Source organism: Anolis carolinensis, chromosome 6 (genome assembly GCF_035594765.1).
Source record: "Anolis carolinensis isolate JA03-04 chromosome 6, rAnoCar3.1.pri, whole genome shotgun sequence".
NCBI lineage: Eukaryota > Metazoa > Chordata > Lepidosauria > Squamata > Dactyloidae > Anolis > Anolis carolinensis.
This window is the reverse complement of record NC_085846.1, coordinates 73,556,397-73,576,223: the sequence shown is the minus strand read 5'-3', so window position 1 is coordinate 73,576,223 and position 19,827 is coordinate 73,556,397. Positions and strand designations below refer to the sequence as shown.

The 19,827-nt window shown below is 39.8% G+C and overlaps 1 protein-coding gene across 4 annotated transcripts in view; it reads left to right on the top strand.

Moving 5' to 3' along the window:
• rbms3 (RNA binding motif single stranded interacting protein 3) overlaps positions 1–19,827 on the top strand; it is a 958,643-nt gene that overhangs the window by 306,719 nt on the left and 632,097 nt on the right. The gene's annotated exons all lie outside the window — the stretch shown is intronic.

Genomic DNA, 19,827 nt, shown 5'->3' with positions numbered 1-19,827 from the left:
AAAACATTGAGGCAATGAGGGTGTTCAGTGCAGCTGCACTTTGACCCCCCATGAGCTACATAATTGCAGTAATATTTGAACAGAAAGAACAGGAAATATAGTCATACTAGAGATGGTCATATTTGCAAGAACTTACCCCTATCTCTGCTGCCTCCTGTAATTACATAGCTTTTTTGACAAGTACAGTTATACTTCTCTCCTTCTGATACCAGTTCCATATACGTATTGCAGCGTATAGTTCAAAACAAAGGCTGATAATATGACTCATGATTTGACATGGGGCTTCTAACCAGAAATGTGTTTCTTTACTGCTATTGAATGCACACAAGGCTGAGTAAAGTATGTCACAGTTCTGAAGGGAAATGAACTCTTATTATATGTAAATAAATTAAATTGGTACAACTTATCTATTACAATGTGCTTCATTGTGAAGAATATAGTTTTTCTTTTTTTTCTTTTTCTTTTTAAAAAAAGGTGCACTAAATGGGCAAACCATTTGAAAAGCATTGCTGATGGAAGTGGGGCGGGGGAGCCGGGGAGAGCATAGGAGCAATACAGTACAAAATGGTGAATGAAATATTTATACGTTCCGCTGAAGCTGAGCTTATGTTCTAGAGGGAGAAGCCCTGTTGAGATGGGTCTTCCCCTTTGTTCTGAATCTATTTTTCCAATTGCTCTGACACAGCTGTTGGTTTCACAATCACTCTGACATTGATGAGATTAGAAAGGAGAGGCCTGCCTGCTCGGCATGACGAATGACAAACACAACGTCTGTATGCATTCTAAGCATGTAGCCTGAGAGTAAGAGAGTCCTCAGCTCTGTTCTTCAATATGTAGAAATTAGTTCTTCTAAAAAGCTAGTAGTTTAAACCTAGAAAGGTTGGAATGTTCAGCCAAGAGTAAGCCGATATGCTGTTTAGAACATAGACTTACAACGTAACTTTAGATGTTATGAATTGAGGAAATGTATTCTCAGAATTCAGTCCCAATATCACTGGTGGCTTCCATATCAGTGTGGTGGTGAAATTACTCTGGGTTTGAAATAAAGGTTCTAGAATGATGAACTATTCCCTAAATAAATTCAGCAGCAGTTTAGCTGTTGCAAATTAGGATAGGCAGTGCACACTGTTTTTTCCTGCCAAGGTGTAAATCAAGTTTATGTGACTCAGAGCAATATGTGCCTTGAAAAAGGTCACAGTGTTTGCACAGTGTGTGTGGGACTTTTTAATGATATAAAATCTGTACTGGATAGTGACTGCTTGAAGCACAAAATCCAGCTGTTCTAAAATATTTCGATTAAAAATTGATGATGTGATACTAATGTTGATTATTAATCTAGTTCCTGTACAGATACTTGGATTTCAATATAGATGAAGCTGTAACCTCTAGAACTGTGATTCTCAACTTATAGGTCCCCAGATGTTTGGCCTTCAACTCCCAGAAATCCTAACAGCTGGTAAACTGGCTGGGATTTCGGGGAGTTGGAGGACAAAACACCTGGGGACCCACAGGTTGAAAACCACTGCTCTAGAAGATACCTATCTTCTTGTACCTATCTTACAATCTTTGATCATTATGTTTGCTGGGACACAATCCAACAGAATTGTGCAAGTCTTATTAAGGACATAGAGAATTAACTTGTACTGGGTTCAGACCATTGGTCTATTGAGTTTTGTGTTAGCTAGGAGTAGATCTCTCACTCACAGAGGTTCTGCCCACTGCCACCTGGTCCTTTGAACTACAGATGCGAAGGAACTGCATCAGGGACCTTTAGGACATAGGTTTTTCCACTGAGTTATGATAATTTTCCCTTGGCAAGAGATGCCTAAGAGCATCAATTTTATTAGTGAGCAATTGGAGAGCAACTTGGGGTCATAGTGGGGGGTGGCAGGGTGAAAGGGATATTGTGAGACTTCCTCATGTATCAGTTCCCATATGGTTTGCACACAGAACTTTCCAGGATCAATTCTTATCATCCTAAATTTTAAAAAGGAATTGGTAGAAAATATTTATGAAACTGCTGATTCCAGACGATAATAAAAATGGTTTCATTGATTGTCCTCTCAAACCTTTGTTTGAGAAATCTGGAAAAGGTACTTTTCTGGATTACAGCTCCAAGAATTCTCCACCCAGTATAACCACTGATTGTACTGGTGATAATACTAATAACTTTATTCTTATATCCCGCCCCATCTCCCTGAAAGGACTCACAGCGGCTAACATGGGGACAAAGCCCAATAAAACAGCAATAAAATACATAAACATAAAATACATTTCAATTATAATGAATTAATATATAAAAGCATATAAAATACCATAAAAACATAATGGTGGTGGTGTGTGTTCTCAGAGTTGTAGTCCTTTAAAATAAGTTTCCCACCTTCTGTAGCAGCTTGAGTATATACAACACTAACTAACACACATTTTGGTGCCTCACATATTAGCCCTGTTTCTGGGTATATTTGACCTGCTGATTACAAAAATGGCATCAACTTTCCCTTGTCAGCTCTAGTTTTTGAAATGCTGAATATATGCCATCTACCAGTTGCCATCTGCTTTCCCATAGAAAACCATGCTCATATCTAAGAAACTACAGCTGATGTGCTTTATTGGATTTATTTATTTATTTATTTCCAATATTTCTACCCCGCCCTTCTCCCCGAGGGGAGAATTTTCTGAATCAGCCTCCTCAAATAATCCCAGGCACAGACCTAAAAACCAAGAAATCAAGAAAAAACTTTTTTTGTTGGGCTGTGTAATAGGCTAATATTATTGAGAACGCATTTGTCTCCTTGAGGGATTCCAGTCCTAATTGCAAAGGTCCGTACTCATTTAGGACTCTGAAGTAAAGAAGCACCTGTTAAGAAACGGATTAAATGGGCTCTCTCATTTTGATTTACCTGGTCCACATTGTACTGAGTTTGATTTGAAATAGAATAAAACACCACAATGTTGTAAATGTTCTTAGACAGTATGTAATTCAGAGAATTAAAATAATATAATAATACTCTACAAATCTTTGGGAAAAGGTGGGAAATAAATATAATTAATAATAAGAAGAATATAAACAATACATTTGCAATATTATGTACATCAGATGAAAGGTCCCAGTTTCACTTTGCTTTCTATAAAATGCAAACAGCAATTCCCTCCCAGAGATATTCAGTTATATATGTAAGTGATTTGAAAGGAAATGAAGAAATGGGTATTATTAAAATGAAATCGGCATTACTGAAAGAATAAGAACATATTTTAACGGGGTTCTTGGAAAGAAATTGCAAACTTATTCCTTTTTATTGTTAATTCATTAATGTAGCTAAACAAAGGGTGATTCATTAATCTCAACTGCTCAGGAAAATAATTAGCATTTTTCCAAGGGTTCCCATTATTGTTTGCAAACAGACTGAGATATTTGTTACATGCATTTTGCTATGATGCTATGCTTGGAGGTCTAGAATGTTAGAGTTAATGCACTATATATTATGTGATATCCCTTCCAGTTTAAATGAATATTAAAGAGAAAGCAGGGGCTGAAAGCCTCATGGGCAGCTGAGTTGGCAGCCACATGCATCATATCCTTTGCTTCATATGAAGAAGTCTTGGACAATTAATGAATGCTTTCTTTTGCTTTTAGAAGCAAACTCTGAAATATGGTCTGTTCAACTCTTAACCATGAATTCTGATAAAGAAAATCTAACCTTGGGGACACTGATTTCCTTGAAAAACATCTAGGCAAATATTTTCTTGGAAAATGTTTACGCAAATGGCAGATAGTTTAAAATAAAAAGGAAGGACTGCTCCAATTAAAACGACAGTGAAAGGAGTGGGCAGAGGATGTTAATTTTAGAACAGTGTGGTACTGAGTGATACACATTTAAGAAACAAGGAAATTTAAAATTGACATGACTGAATATTTCCATTGTGACATGATAATTTTCCATGCCATTCCACTGTTGTAATGCAGACCCCCTCAACCTGGGCAAAGATCCAATAGTGTACTTGAGTAATCAGCAAAGGCAAAATTGGGACTTTTCCCTCTTATCCCTTATACTGCAGCTTTCTGTGGGATCAATAAAATCCATTTCCCGGCTTTTGGGGGTAAGTCTTTTGTGTACAGATGTGATTGTTATTATGACTGACATTTTGCTGAATCACATAAAAGTTTCCAGTGATGAATCACAAGTTGCCTCTGATAATTTATCTGAACAAAAACATGTATGTGTAGCTGGCTCCTGATAAGCCCAGGAACAGATGAGCTCTTATTCATGGGGAGAGTGTGCTTATGTTGGTATGAACTTGTATGAATCCCGGGGGCATTACATCAGAAGTTTTATTTAGATTCTTGCTGAGACAGATGTAAGCATTATAGAAAACATACAGGATGTAGAACCAGAAATTCCCAAGGTGAATGCAAAATGTATTATGAGAAACCATGGCATGCAATAGTTTGGTGAATTTTATCTTTAGCACCTAAAATTGTTGAAAGTTTTTGGAGTTAGAGTGAATCAGTGTAAAGCATTTGATTTAATATAATAATTGAACTAGCTGTTACTAACCACATGAAACATCTGGAGGTGGTATTAGATACCACAAAAGTTGGCCTAGAGTGAAGTTGATGTGAAAAAAATCAAATCAAAAGTAAGTGATTATTAGGAAAGAAACAGAAAATGGCCAAGCTTATAATGCTTTATACAAATCTATAGTTTAACAACCACACTATGAGTACAGATTAGACATCACAGTTTTAAGGGTGCTATAGACATGGAGAAGCTGCAGAGAAGGACATCCATGGTCCAGGGCCTGGAGCAGCACTCATAGGAGGGAAGTTGAAACCTTTTTTAGAGAATCACTAGCTGTGCCCGGCCACGCGTTGCTGTGGCGAAGTCTGGTGGTCTGGGAAATAAAGTATTGAGGAATTGGTGGTAGTTAAGGGCAAGGGTAAAGGTTTCCCCTGACATTAAGTCCAGTCATGTCTGACTCTGGAGGTTGGTGCTCATCTCCATTTCTAAGCCGAAGAGCCGGCGTTGTCCGTAGACTCCTCCAAGGTCATGTGGGATGACTACATGGAGCGGTGTTACCTTCCCGCCAGAGCAGTACCTATTGATGCACTCACATTTGCATGTTTTCGAACTTCTGGGTTGGCAGAAGCTGGAGCTAACAGTGGGGGCTCTCTCCGCTCCCCCAATTCAAACCTGTGGCCTTTCAGTCCAGAAGTTTAGCAGCTCAGCGCTTTAACACGCTGCACCATCAGGGGATATTATTTCCTAAAGGTTGTGAATATACAAAATTTTTGATTGTTTTTGTCTGTTGGAGGCAAGTATGAATGCTGGAATGAGGAAAAATGATTAGCATGTAATGGCCTTGTAGCTTTAAAGCCTGGCTGTTTCCTTCCTGAGTGAATTTTTTGTTGGGAGGTGTTAGCTGGCCCTGATTGTTTCCCGTGTGGAATTCCCTTGTTTTCAGAGAGGTGTTGTTTGCGATATTTTATGTGCTTCTACTGTCTGTGGTCCTGAGAAAACAGAGGAATTGCCAGACTTTGATGATGGGAATACTTTGTTGGGAGGTGTTAGCTGGCCCTGATTGTTTCTTGTCTGGAATTCCCTTGTTTTCAGAGTGGTGTTGTTTGTGATATTTTATGTGCTTCTAGTGTCTGTGGGCGTCAGAAAAGAAGATTTGCCAGACTTTGATGATGGGAATACTTTGTTGGGAGGTGTTAGCTGGCCCTGATTGTTTCTTGTCTGGAATTCCCTTGTTTTCAGAGTGGTGTTGTTTGTGATATTTTATGTGCTTCTAGTGTCTGTGGGCGTCAGAAAAGAGGATTTGCCAGACTTTGATGATGGGAATACTTTGTTGGGAGGTGTTAGCTGGCCCTGATTGTTTCCTGTCTGGAATTCCCTGTTTTCAGAGTGGTGTTGTTTGTGATATTTTATGTGCTTCTAGTGTCTGTGGGCGTCAGAGAACAGAGGATTTGGCAGACTTTGGTGATGGGTATACTTTGTTGGGAGGTGTTAGCTGGCCCTGATTGTTTCCTGTGTCGAATTTCCGTTTTCAGAGTGTTGTTCTTTATTGAGTGTTCTGATTTTAGAGATTATATTGTTGTGCATTATTGTACCACAGTAATTATTTCATCTTACAATAGAATCTCAGTTATCCAACATTTGGTAATGCAATGTTCTGGATTATCCAACGTAGTGTGCGTTTTAGTAGTCAATTTTTTTGTAGTCAGTGTTTTAAATTGTGATACTTTTTCTGTCAAATTTGTTGTATAACATGATGTTTTGGTGGCTAATTTGTATAACGATTACCTAATTTGATGTTTAATTGGGTTTTCCTGAATCTGTTCTTATTATCCAAGAGATTCAGTTATGCAATGTTGTGCAGGGATGTTTATGTTGGATAAGTGAGATTCTACTGTATATTTATAATTTTGTAAGGAAGGCGTTTGCGTCATCCCCGGGCACTGGAAAAGGGTAAATAAATAAGAGAAGAGGAGAAGAAGGCGCTCTGTACCTGCTCAGGGGCCAGGCGGGAGGCGTGGTGGGGTAAGGTCTGCCCTTCTCCTTTGCCCCTCCATCCCGGCCCTCCCTCTCCTACCGAAGGCGGCGCCGGTGTGGTGGTGGGTTGGCAGGCCTGGTAGGCCAGGGAAGAGCGGGCTCCGGTGGAGGCGCAGGCCCGGGGCGTAGCGGCTTCCTCCCCGCCTCGCGCTTCCCGGTGCCGGCCTCCATGTTCTTCCCGCGGAGGAGGATAGGAGGAGGCCTGAGCAGCGGCGAGGAGGAGGAGGGGGAGAACGGGGCCGGGAAGGCGGGCGATGGGGCGCTCATCCGCCGCTGCAGGGCCGAGAGGAAGGAAAAGGGATGGGAAAGGAACCTCCACACACACAGAGAGAGGCAGGACTCGCTTTCCCAAGCGCCTCAAGCGGAGGTAACATTGTTGGCGCGAAACACCGGGAAGGTACTGAGGGAGGGGGAAAGTAGCCTTTTTTGTTTCCCAGGCGAGATGTGAGGCCAGGGGCGGGCCAGCATAGGCCCTCCGGGTGTTTTGGAGTGGAACTCCCAATTCGAGGATGGGGAGCTCAGCCTCGTGAGGCGGAGATGTGCCTTCTCCTGGCGAGTCTCTGGCTTCGGCGGTGGAGGCGGCGATAGAGGGGGAGGGAGGGGGGACGGTTTTGTGTGTGCACGCGCACGCGGGGGAAGAGTTGGGAGGATTGTGTTTGTGCGCATGCGCACATCGCCTGTTGTGTGTTTTTGGTGTTGTGATTGTGTTTTTTGTTTGTTTGTGTTGTATCTTACTGGAGGCGGGGATGATGGATTGCGTTGCCAATTTTCGAGTTTGGGGGGGCTGTAGATTTGTTGTTTTGTCCATCGCCGTGATGCCATCACTCTTTTATATATATAGATGAAGAGTAGATCCATAAAGAAAAATAATTTAGAAATCAGGCTCCATTGATAAACTCCAGTGGATACTCAAGACAAATAATCTTCAATGGACACTCATGGGGATTTAGTTAACTAGTTAAAATTCATGAGTAAACCAGGTTTTTTTAAACCTGGGCGAAGGTCACTAGGGTGAGCTAGAGAGAGGAGGATAGTCTATTTTACGGGGAGGGGGGGAATTTGAAGGAGGAAAACAATTTCCCCTGTTTTCACTGGTTATTCCCCCTCCCCACCTCCCATATCATAAACAAGGGTTGTTTCCATGATGGGGACATAATGGGAAAACAGGGGGAAATGGTTTTACTCCTTCAACCCACCCTCCATCCTCAGAAAATGGACTATCCAGCGCTCTCTAACACCCCCTAGTGGCCATTACTATTTCCTGTATCAAAGTTGTGTTTCAGCCAGATGAAGATGAGGGGATTTCAGAGCCTGGGAGAGTGATAGATAGCTCTTTAGATGAGGAAAAGGAGGGGATTTTAGAGCAAAATGCTGTCTGTGAGATGGAGGTTGAAAGTGGAACTGTTTTGGAATCCAGCAGTCAGGGACAGGACATTTTACCCACAAAGAGCTTAGCAATCCATAATAAGGACTTGAGAGATAGGTCATTCGAGGAAACAGCTGGGTTATACAGAGATACCAGGCTGCATCTGAGGGTGGAGAACCTCAGGCACAGGAAATCTGAAAGAATCTGTGAGAAAGAAGCACAGAGGGAGGGACCTCAAGGTCAAAGAAATGCTTTCATGTTTTGCAGCCCTTAAATCAAGGAGCGTCCAGGCAACGTTGCTAAACAAGTGAGGATCTCAAGTCTTGTTTCCAATTCATGTCCTATCGGTAGTTGAAGATCCAAGGTTATGGATGCATAGTATAAGAGATTTTTATAGCCTGGCTTTTGGGTTCATGTTTATGTTTTGGTCTTTGTTTCCCTGGATTTACTCTCATGTTGGATTTTGAGATTTCTGTACTTTGTTCCCTGAAACAGGTTTGAACTGTTTGAATTATTATTTATTTATTTATTTCCAGCATTTATACCCCACCCTTCTCATCCGGGGGGACTCAGGGCGGCTTACAACAGTTGGCAACATTTAATGCCAAGAACATACAACAAAAACAGTACATATCATCAATTAAAACTATAAAAATACATCATTAAAATACATTATAACAATTAAAACATATGTAAATTAGATCCATTTGTCTAAAAACCTCATGCTTCAGCCTTCAATCGGACCATGTCGACATTATCGTATTACTCGTTAAAGGCTTGTGCACACAGCCATGTTTTCACAGCCTTTCTGAAACCCTGAAGAGTTGGGGCTTGTCGGATATTTGTGGAGAGGGTGTTCTACAGCCGGGGAGCCACCACTGAGAAGGCCAATTACCAATTACCTTTGGATTGGTAAGCATATGTTTTATGTTTTATATTTTATACTGTATTTAATTGGTTGTAATACATTTTTATATGTTGTTGTTTTTAATTATGTGTCGGCATCGAATTGTTGCCAATTGTATGCCGCCCTGAGTCCCTTCGGGTGAGAAGGGCGGGATAGAAATGTTGGATAGAAATATTGGATTGCTTTCCTATTGCCAGTTTGATCTGGCTTATTGCATGTTTGACTATTTTTCCTCATTATCTCTTGTATTTTGCCTTTCTCATTTCCTATGGTGATTTTCCCTTTTTATATGTGATTTTATCAATAAACTGTTTTACTGTTACATTTGGATTCCTGGTTGGTGTTGAGAGCAAGGTGAACTTCTTCTGGCATGCAACAATATGCACCTGAGTTTCCATTGCTAGGGTATACATTTGGGAGGGTTATTTTGTGCTCATATCATTATTGATAATAATATTATGATGTAATACAATGTAATAATAATAATAATAATAATAATAATAATAATAATACTGTAATAATAATACATTATTATAATTGTGTATTTATATTACATGCAATATTACTAATAATATTGCAATATAGTGGTATAGTACAATATAATAATATATAATGCTTATGTAGTGCTTATATTGTGCTATACTAATAATATAATTTATTGTATGTATATATAACTTGTAAGCCACCCTGAGTCCCCTTCAGGGTGAGAAGGGTAGGATATAAATGTCGCTAATAAATGAATAAATAAATAATTATCCTGCTTGTGAGATTCCCACAGGCATCTGCTTGTTGAGGCACCAACACATTTCGACACAGTAGGATAAAGACCTTATGAAACTACAACTGCAACTATCAGGACTCCATAGCATTGAGCCAAGGTAGTTAAAGTAGTGTCAAACTCCATTAATTCTTTACTGTAGATGCACTCTGGGGCATGGAGAAATTGATTTTAACTATAGGAAAATATATTTACCTAAACGTTAGGGATAACTTCTGGATAGAATATTCTAGTGGAGGCTGGATGGATATTTGTTGGGAGTGCTTTGGTTGTGTATTTCTGCATGACAGGGGTTTGAACTGGATGGCCCTTGTTGTTACTTCCATGTTTCTGCTATTTTGTGATATGTATAATATTCCACTATAGCAGTAGCTTTGTTTCAAAAAGCAGTTAGTATTCACAGCATTATGAGTTTTGTTCTTGGTATTACACTATAGTATTATGATATAATTATATCCTTTCCACTGTGGCTCTCTTAGAGCAGCTTTCTTGCCAAAATTAGTAACTTGTTGGTGCTGTCAAGATTGTTATAGCTCCGCAGGACTTATTGCTACTGAGACAACTTCATGCCCAGGCATTTGATTAATATTGGACTCCCAAGGGAAGAAAGTCTCTAGTTTTTTATCTTACTCCTGCTTTCCTCATTGCTCCTGAAAACTACTTCCTAATACCTCTCTGCTGTTAATTGCCACTGAAACTAATTCAGTGAGAGAATTAACACAGTGAGTTGCCGCTGAACTGAGTTCAGGCTGCTAAGAGAATTCAGAGCACTTCAAAAAGAATTCTGAGAATTCACTAAGATGAATACAATAAGCACAACATTACTATAACACAATGGCTGGGTTTTATGGTAAACTTTTATTTTACAAGCTGGACCCCAGTCATGGGGTCCACAAATGAGGACAATATCAGTAATTAACCTAACAAAGCCAAATTGTCTTTTCCAGGAGCCATAGAGTTCCTGTCCTCATTGTAGGCACCCTGGGAACAGAACATTGCTTCCAGGGATTATTTCTGCTGCCACAGAGATAGTGTGGGGTGGGTTTGCCCAAGGATCTTCCATACAAAATGGTATAAATGTTGCTTCAGTAGGTAATATATGTCCAGGGACACAACATTTCACTGTTGGAGGCCAAACCAGTAAATGGCACCACTTGCCTTGTCCAAGTCATGTTACTGAGTGCCAAAAGCTGGCAAAATTTTTCCTGGCCCCTGAGGTGCAAAATCTCATGAACATGTTGCTTCCACATCCTTGAATGTCAAAAATGTATAAATCATGAATGAAGAGTTAACAGTTTGCCTTGTCATGGTGGTTCAGTTCTGCAGCCCAAGTCTCTATCTCACCAAAAGAAGGACCAGCCCTAGGTACCAGCCTTGAAGTGTGAATAAATATATCATATTTTGAAACTAGATACAGTTTTTTTGATTTTATATTGACTTACTCTTGACGTACTAGTTTTACACCTGGTGTGTGCTAGGTTTTTGTTTTTATTTTTAAACCAAGCAAACTGTGGTAGACAATTTAACAACAAAAGTTCCTCATGTCTGGTTTGAACTGTCACATCACCTGAAGGATTGTTTGTGCCACATCATTTTGTTGAACATCCAGCCCAGTTTTTAGAGATTGTGACAGGAGAATGAAAGGTCTAGTTCTTTAGAGTTGTTTTGTTATGTCTCCTCTATCACTCAAAAAGGAAGCGGTGGGATACAATTATAGAAGGAGAAACTATATCATTTGGTCCCCTTAAAGGACAAAACAGAGTCTTCATGTGATAAAGAAAATATTGCTATCATTAGAGGCCAAAGGTACAGAGCCTAAAACAGACTTTGTGCAGGGTTAGGTATATTATATACCTCTGATATTTATGCATCCAAATATGGGAGATTGTTTCAGCAGAAAAAAGTGCATTCTTGCCCCTTTCTTGTAACTAGTGAAAGAAGCACATATTTATGTTTTGTGTTGAGGATATCTTCAAGGCATTTTCAGGTTACAACCTCACTTAGCTAGTGTCTAGGGTTTGTTCCTATAATAGCTGAATAACAGAGCAAGGAGCACTTTCACTTCAGAAGTTATAAGGTTCAGTCCCTTGCCTTTCCAATGAAAAACATCACTGATAGCAGAATTGTGGTAAATCTTTGCCTGAGATATGGAAGGCTGTCATCAATTCACAGTCAACAGCTGTGGTCTAAGTGGACCAATATTCTAAAGCAGATTCAAATGGTAATCTGTTTAGTACACTTTATTGAACCCAGATTTTTACACCCAATATTGGCTGGGACTCCCATCACTCCTAGATGGTTTATTCAGTGTGTCTGCGGATAGCAAAAAGTTGCACTCCAACACATCTGGTGGCTCTTGAGTTGAGATAAGCTCATTAGTCCTAGTGCAATTGTTTGTCACCATCAACACACCTGATTTGACTTGATTTTTGAATCATCAGCCTGGTTAATACCTGCATGGGAGACCACAAGGATATGCCAGAAATGTCCATGTAGGAAAAACCAATGCCTGAAATCCTGGAGAATCCTTGTTGCCCCTCAAAATTGCCAGTTTTGAGATACAGAAACCAAAATTGTCATCCACTATACAATAGTATACAAAATTGTTACCCACAATGTATTCGACGAGTACCTATATATTTTTCCACTTTTCTAGATTGCAAATTGTTGGTCTTGATATGAGAATGAAGCACTTTAAAAGGTGTAAGAGTTATTTCTGCAGATTTTGGACAGTCTGCTGGGGAAAAAACATTAATCCTTCCTGACAGGATACATTTGAGAATTAAGTGGTGTAAACTAGAAGGGGAAACATACCTGTGTCCATATTCTGAACTTTTTTTTGAAGTCTCACATTTTTACTATGTTAGACACTGTAATTTATTTGTCATTTGACCTTAAGTCTAGGAGATTACTGTGATGACCTGATGTACAAAGTCACTCCTGACAGTAGGTTTCTCTTTCTTTCTTGGCAGCGATGAGTTAGTAGACTGCATTAAGGCTGCCTCAAGCTGTGTGGCTTTTTTTATTGCAAATAGAATATCTTTTTGCCAAATGTCAAGAGATCAACATGCATATACACATGCAGACTGCATAGCAAAGTCTGCTTCGCAGCACAAATTAAGATTCCAGTCAGGCTGACTACTGCAGAGGCTGAGGGACCTGTGGCAGCTTTTCTGGTGACCCTAGTAGCTAGAGTGACAAGGCATCCGTGGACAAACTGACATGCTCTGTAGAAATGTTGTGCTAGCTAGGGAGCAATGGCAAGCTCAGTTGCTTCCTTCCTTTCCATCTTAGACAAATTTTAATACTTCGGCTCTTCTCAGATTTGAGTGGAAAGCTCTTAAATATTGCGCATAAATGGTGGACTAGAAAGATAGAATTTCACTGGACCTATTGCCTTTGGAAGCAGCTAAACTTAAAGATGAAGAACACTTCCTGAGAATCTGTTCGTACTGGTACAATAGTGCTTACAACCTTCTTCTTCATAGCCACTAGTTATATATACTAAAATTTAAGCTATGTGAAGATGTGAAATCAAAATTCCTAAGTTCAAATATCTTCATTTTGGAGCCAACCATCATATTCAGTAATTCATAACTTTAAAATTCTGCTGAAAACCATGGACCTTCTCTCCATAACATAGCAATAGTAGAAGGCTGTACTGTGTACTTTAGCCTCCAATGCAACTGTATGCCTGTTTTCAGTGAGGCAATTGCTCAATACCATAATTTTATGGGGTTTTTTCTTCAGAAAATCAACTTTGAAGGAAATTATAGGAAACATTTGTTCCATCTCACTTTTTGTGTGTAAACTTCATGGAAATCATGAAGGCCATAGGCAGGCATGTAGCCAGAAAAAAATCTGGTGTGTGTGTGTGTGAAACAATTTTAATATTTTAAGTCAATCATGAAGAGTAGGTTGATAACACAAAATAATTTAAATTCTATGACTCATTCTCTATTTTATATAGACTTAATTAAATCAAAATTCTATTTTAGTTACAAAGTTTCAAGTCTAACCCCCCCCCCCCCCCCCGGAAAATGACTCTTAATTGGTAATTTAATAGTTACAAAAGGATACTACAACACCTGTTGGAAACATTTGAAAACTGTCGATAAACTTTGGTGGGCACTCAAGAGTGCAAGTCCAGTCAGTCTTTTTACCCCATTGTGCTTCTTATGTATGTTTTCAAAAGTTTTAAGAGTTGAAAGCAACCTTTCATTTGTAGCTGTTAACACTGGCAATGTTGCAAAAATCTGAAGAAGTTTGTTTACATTTGGAAAAAATGTCTGCCACAGACAAGATATGCTTCAGAACAGCTAAAAGAGGTGTCCAGCTTGGGGTAAAGTCTCACTATTGTATAGAGGACTCTCTTTTAGTTCTTCAAATGTTCTCACCACCACACTGTATAGTCCAACAAAATGTAAAACTGCATCATGTTGCTCAATCCAACGGGTTTCACAAAGTGGCACCAGGTTGTTTGCTCTTGATTCAGGGAAACAGTCTTTTGTACTTTTCTTCAGTTCTAGTTTAATGGATGATGCTCTGAAGAAATTCCATACAGATTATATTGTTCCTTGACACTTTTTGACAGGTGGAATGCTGCAAGTTTTTGCTAAGGCTAGATTTAGTGAATAAGCACTACAGTGGATGTAGATAGCCATTGGATACTTCTGCAATATAATTGCCTGTGCACCATTAATATGACCACTCATACTAGCAGCTCTATAATAACCTTGTCCACACAAATCTTGCAAGCTCAGCCCATTTTTTTCCAGTGTTTTCAAAATAATGCCTACAAGGCCCTGGATTCTTTGGTGGGGCTTAGATTAGATGAACCAGTGGTAGATACACACCTCAGTTTCCACAGTTTCTTCTGTTTTCATCTGCAATCCAAGTGTGCATGTTCTGGGGTCTACATCAGTACCAGCTGCTGCACTGATTCTCATTCAGTTAAAATTCATGAGTAAAACAGGTTTTTTGTTTAACCTGAAAAAATTTCGGGGGGGGGGGGGGGGCTGAACCCATAACCCGCCCCTCTGGCTATGGGTTTACCCCTGATCAAACTGGAGAAGCAGTTGACTTAAATAATATGGGTGATGTTGTAGAAGGTACCACATCTTTGTCCTCTTTTTAAAGAAAGATACAGACCTTCTGCAATCATCAGATCATAGGGACTTTAGCATATCTCATTATATGTACAGTAAAGCTTTACCCTGCAAGGTTATTCCAGCTTCCTTTACCTTGAAGCCCTTTCACATTGCACTATTATAGGTGTTCTGTCTCCGCGAGCTGTTTGCATGTTTCCCTGATCTTGCTGGGAACAGAGTTGATATGCTCAGAAGAACAATTGATAAAGACTTCAATAAAACAATAGCAAGGTTCAAATCCCAACTCCTCCTCATCTAATCGGCAAAAGATTTACTTTAACAGTGATCTTCATCTACTTAACTGTTGTCTTTTCTTCTTTGTTCTTTGTGCCTTCAGCAAAGCCACTTTGCTTATAGAACCAACTCTACAGCTGTTTAATTGTTTAACTTCTATTGATCAACCATTGCCTATCAACCTTGATGTGGAATATTTTTAGTATTTTCACTTCTCTGACACCTGAACTAATGGCTGATTTCCAGAGATGCGTTGAGTCTAGCTGAGAGGCTGCACCCCTGGGGAAGATTCTGAAAGAGGAGGAGGATGGGATAGCTTAAAGGGAAGGGGCTAACTCTGGATCCCTCCCATAATGGCTATTTAGTATGCAGGCTAACTTCTCCTAACTAAGGAGGAAAACAGAGGAGGTTTCTGTGAGGGCACAACAATAGGTATATCTCACTTAACATTTTTTTTTACAGAGTCTCTTTATGCCCATCCAACCTCCTTGTTTGTCTCATTGTTTAGCTGGAAGTTGTTCTGAGAAGAGGATGGTTAAAGAAAATTTAAATCATTTATACTTTAGCACAGTTCCCTGTTTAACGATCTTGCTTTACTCCAGTAGAATTAATGCATGCTTAAGGGGTGGTTGTCACATTACATCTTTTCAATCTGTTCCTCTCCTCCACCCCCCCCCCCCCCCCCCCCCGGACCAGGTTGAATTAACCTAGAATTGTCCTCACTCTTGTGTATCACAAACTTTGTCTTTATGCATTTCAAAATAGACCATAAAGGAACATTTCTAGCTCAGTTTTCTAGTCCGGGCTTTCACCCACATAGACAGGTAAACCATATGGCTGAAGAAAGCTCACTTATAGGCAGAGCCAGCCCTAGGTATTTTTCAAGTGTAGGCGAACAGAATTTTGGCACCCCCCCCCCCAAACCAATCACTGAAAAATAAAAGCGTTGGATAAGCGAAAATGTTTGATAATAAGGAGGGATTAAGGAAAAGCCTATTAAACATCAAATTACATTAAGATTTTACAAATTAAGCACTAAAACATGACAAATCAACAGAAAAAGCAGTTCAATACCTTGCGGAGGCAGGCCGCAGGAGACAGGAGTTGCCTCAATGGCGCCCCCAACAAGATGGTGCCACAACCTAGTTGGCCTGGTGGTTGAACCGCCTCTGCTTATAGGACATGAGCATAATAGTACCCTGCAGTATTAACTTGTCAATTATCATTGAGATACATATTGGTTCTCATTCTTCATATAATAGAATAATAGAGTTAGCTATTGAGTCCTGGTCCCTGCTCAATGCAGGAACCCCAGACAGAGAATCTCACATAAGTAAAAATTATGCTCATCAAAACAGTAACATTACTTTCTGTTATCTCCACATAAATGCAGAAACCTATTTATGGCCCTATACAATTAGACACAGCTATGTCAGAAAGGCCACGATATGAGGGAATCAAATGAAGTATCTCTTAAGCTATACTTGAGAATGCTCCCCTGCAGATTTTGAAATGTTCTCTGTTCTCCAGATTTGAAATGAATCTGTCGCTGAAAACCAGTACTTTCTCCTTCCCCTCCCTTCCCCTCATACACACTTCCCTCCCTAATTAGACAGTCTCATATGGCTTTGCCTTCCAATCCCTTTTTGTCTCTAATTGCTCTGTACCAGGAGCAGAAAACTATCTTACTAAATAGTTCTCTAAGCATTAGGTTAAATGGATACAAAGAACATTAAGCCTTTACATGTTCATTGCAAGTTTTCTAGATACAATTGCCTTTATCTTTAAATGGTTTATACAACTTTAAATAAACTGGCAGCCTCATCATATCTTCCCATTATGCCGAAATCAGATCAGAAATAAGATCCTCACATGTAAAATATTCTCAAGTATCTTGTTTTACAGTCAGATCTGTTGTCTTGGTTTGCTATGCTGGATGTTGGGAGTCACTTTCACTCTCATAAATGGAACCGCACAACATTTTGTTAGGCTTATCGAGCTATCAATAGTCAAATTATTTCATTTGGATATAGAAAGTGGGGTAACACTCTCCTACATTTCTGAATTCTTTTTTTTTATTTTAGGACTTTGAAAAACCTTCAAACACATTTTAATTACTGGGTTTTGTTTTTTTTTTACATAAAACTAAAGTGTTTGTGCAGGAATTGGTTTTTCCTCTCAAATATGTTTGTTTCCATGAGAAAACCATTCCTATTAATTATTGTCCTGAACTGATTTTATTGTACACTGCCCTGACATCCTTGACTATAAATCAGATTGTGCATATTTTAATTAATGAATAATAACTACAATTTTCACCAAAAAAAATCCCCATCTGCCCTCTAGCTCTTTGATCTATCATTGCTTGAGTCAATATAGGTGAGCTTGGAAAAGATGTAATGTTGATAATCCTACTGCTGTCTGTTTGTGTCTAGAGCAGTCTGTGTGTGTGTACATGTGTGTGTGTGTGCGTGTGAGAGAAAGAGAGACAGAGACAGAGAGACAGAGAGCACAAGTGAGAGAGAGATGGGCTGAACAGGGTACCAGGTTCAGGAAACGAGCCAATGTTTTGCCCAGGATCTGAGACAGAGAAAAGGAGAATGACCTATAGATTACACTGGCAAGCACACATTCTGGTGCCTCAAATGTTAGACCTGTTTTGGGGTATACTTGACCTGCTGAATAAAATATGGTGCCAATTTTCCTCTATCAATTCTAGGTTTTGAGACACAAAGCATGTGCCTTATATGAATAGCCATCTGCTCACCCATAAGAAATCATAATAACCATATCTAAGAAATTAGAGCTGATGAGGTCTATCCAATGCAGTTTTCTGAATCAATGCCCCAAATAATCCCAGGAACAGGTCTAAAAACAAGACACTAAGATTTCTTTTGTTGAATTGTGTTATAGGACATTGGTAGGCCATTGTCTAATTTTTGTGGGCTGCCACAGTGCCTGCTAGTTACTGGAATGGTGGGAAGGTGTTGAGCAACCTTACGCTTGCTGACCCCTGCAAAGATGGCTTCAGCAATTGTTATCTATGATAATCTATTTATGTATGTATTATTTATTTACTGTATTTATATACCACCTTTCTCACCCCTGGTCAGACTCATAGTGGTTTCCAGCATAAGCAAAATTCAATGTCGAACATACATGTGAAAAAAAACAGAACAAAAAATCAAACAATAACATAAATTAAAACTATTAAAACACATTAAACCATAAAACAGAGGCAACATTAAAACATGGAATTGAAACATATTAGTATGTTTACTTAACAAATGTGGAAGACCTGATCAATACAGTTGAAGTGGTTGGATCCTTAGGGGCAAGTGACCATGTGCTCCTGCAGTTTGCAATACAAAGGAATGCTGAAACTAAGACAAGTCAAACACGCATTCTGGACTTTAAGAGAGCTGACTTCCAAAAAATGAAGGAATTACTGAGCGGCATTCCATGGACGCCGATATTAAAAAACAAGGGAGTTAAGGATGGATGGGAGTTTTTCAAAAGTGAAATACTTAAGGCGCAAATGCAAACAGTGCCAACAAAGAAGAAAAATAAGACAAGTGCAAAGAAGCCAGAATGGATGTCCAAAGAACTTCTAACTGAGCTAAAGCTCAAAAGTGACATGCACAAGAAGTGGAAAAGGGGAGAAATCACCAAAGAAGAATTCAAACGTATAGCCAACACCTGTAGGGAAAAGGTTCGCAAGGCTAAAGCGCAAAATGAGCTCAGGCTTGCCAGGGACATAAAAAACAACAAAAAAGGCTTTTTTGCTTACGTTGGTAGAAAAAGGAAGAAAAAGGAGGCGATAGGGCCATTGCAAGGAGAAGATGGGGTGATGGCGACAGGGGACAGGGAAAAGGCAGAACTACTTAATGCCTTCTTTGCCTCGGTCTTCTCAGAAAAAGAAAGCCATCTTCAACCTCAGCAACACGGAATGGACGAAGGATTGGGGGAAATCCAACCCCAAATAGGGAAACAAGTTGTCCAGGAACACTTGGCCTCTCTAAACGAATTCAAGTCCCCAGGGCCAGATCAGCTACACCCAAGAGTACTGAAGGAACTAGCGGAAGTTATTTCAGAACCACTGGCAATTATCTTCGAGAGTTCTTGGAGAACGGGAGAAGTCCCAGCAGATTGGAGGAGGGCGAATGTGGTCCCTATCTTCAAGAAGGGAAAAAAGAACGACCCAAACAATTACCGTCCGGTCAGCCTCACATCAATACCAGGCAAAATTCTGGAAAAGATCATTAAGGAAGTGGTCTGCGAACACTTAGAAACAAATGCGGTCATTGCTAATAGTCAACACGGATTTACCAAAAACAAGTCATGCCAGACTAATCTGATCTCTTTTTTCGATAGAGTTATGAGTTGGGTCGATACAGGGAATGCTGTGGATGTAGCGTACCTGGATTTCAGTAAGGCCTTCGACAAAGTCCCCCACGACCTTCTGGCAAACAAACTAGTAAAATGTGGGCTAGACAAAACTACGGTTAGGTGGATCTGTAATTGGCTAAGCGAACGAACCCAAAGGGTGCTCACCAATGCGTCGTCTTCATCATGGAAAGAAGTGACAAGTGGAGTGCCGCAGAGCTCCGTCCTGGGCCCGGTTCTGTTCAACATCTTTATTAACGACTTAGACGAAGGGTTAGAAGGCACGATCATCAAGTTTGCAGACGACACAAAACTGGGAGGGATAGCCAACACTCCAGAAGACAGGAGCAGAATTCAAAACGATCTTGACAGACTAGAGAGATGGGCCAAAACTAACAAAATGAAGTTCAACAGGGACAAATGCAAGATACTTCACTTCGGCAGAAAAAATG